At 44.8% G+C, this 1,174-nt stretch overlaps 1 non-coding gene across 1 annotated transcript; it reads right to left on the reverse strand.

Annotated features, from left to right (window-relative positions):
• Positions 1-623: 623 nt before the first annotated feature.
• Positions 624-730, reverse strand: LOC123063817 (small nucleolar RNA R71). Its single transcript, XR_006430573.1, has one exon. It is a non-coding gene; the product is annotated as a small nucleolar RNA R71 (small nucleolar RNA).
• Positions 731-1,174: the final 444 nt, after the last annotated feature.

The following is a 1,174-nucleotide window of genomic DNA, read 5'->3' on the forward strand; positions in this document are numbered from 1 at the left end:
CCGGAGTCCTGCCTAGCCTGCTACAGCCCGGGTTCCCGGAGTCCTGTTAGCCCAGTGCTACAGCCCGGATTCATACGCTGTTGACCGACATGCTCGAAGTTGATTCATGTATGCCTGTCCCTCTAAGTTAGTGCCACTTTGGGTTCATGACTAGTCATGTCGGCCCGGGTTCTCTGTCATATGGATGCTAGCGACACTATCATATACGTGAGCCAAAAGGCGCAAACAGTCCCGGGCCTGGTAAGGTGGCACCCGTGGGAATACCGTGCATGAGGCCGCAACGTGATATGAAGTGTTACATGCTAGATCTGTGTGACTTAGGATCGGGGTCCCGACACAATTTTGAATTGAAGCCTGCTCTGTTTAACATGGTACAGCAGTCCAGATTTGGTGGAACAGTTTTAGAAGACCCACATGAGCATATAAGGACTTTCTTGGAGTATTGTAACACCCTCAAGCAAAATGGAGTTTCACCGAGTGCAATCAGATTATCACTATTCCCATTTTCATTGAGAGATGGAGCAAGAGTATGGCTTCACTCATTGCCTGAACATCTGAAAGATACTTGGGAGACTTTATTGCAGACATTTCTTGAGAGATACTTTCCACCCACAAAAGATGCCGAATACAGGGACAAGTTAACAAGGTTTACTCAATATGATGGAGAAAGTTTGTATGACGCATGGCAAAGATTCAACTCTTTAATCAGAATGTGTCCTCATCATGGTTTAGAAAGATGGCTGGTGTTACAAACCTTTTACAAAGGACTGTCCACTCAGACCAGAGCTTTTGTTGATTCTGCTGCTGGAGGAGGAATCATGAACAAAACCCTTGATGAAGCATTTGCATTGATTGAAAGTATGGCGTCCCATCATTTCCAATGGTCAAGTGAAAGAGCAATAACACCACCACATCCTGGTGTGTATAATGTGTCTGCAAATGATAGCATGGCAGCTCAGATTGACATCTTGAACAAGAAGATGGATAGTATCATGTCAAATTGCAACGGTACATCTGTAGCTTCAGTAAGTGTGCCTCAAATGTGTGATGTATGTGGCCAAGCAGGTCATCCTTCAACAGAATGTACCTTCTATTCAGCAATTGGATCATCGGTTTCAGAAGTAAGTTATGCCCAAGGTCAAGGTCCATTCTCAAACAGCTACAATCCTTCTTG

Source organism: Triticum aestivum, chromosome 3A (assembly GCF_018294505.1).
Source record: "Triticum aestivum cultivar Chinese Spring chromosome 3A, IWGSC CS RefSeq v2.1, whole genome shotgun sequence".
NCBI classification, from domain to species: Eukaryota; Viridiplantae; Streptophyta; class Magnoliopsida; order Poales; family Poaceae; genus Triticum; species Triticum aestivum.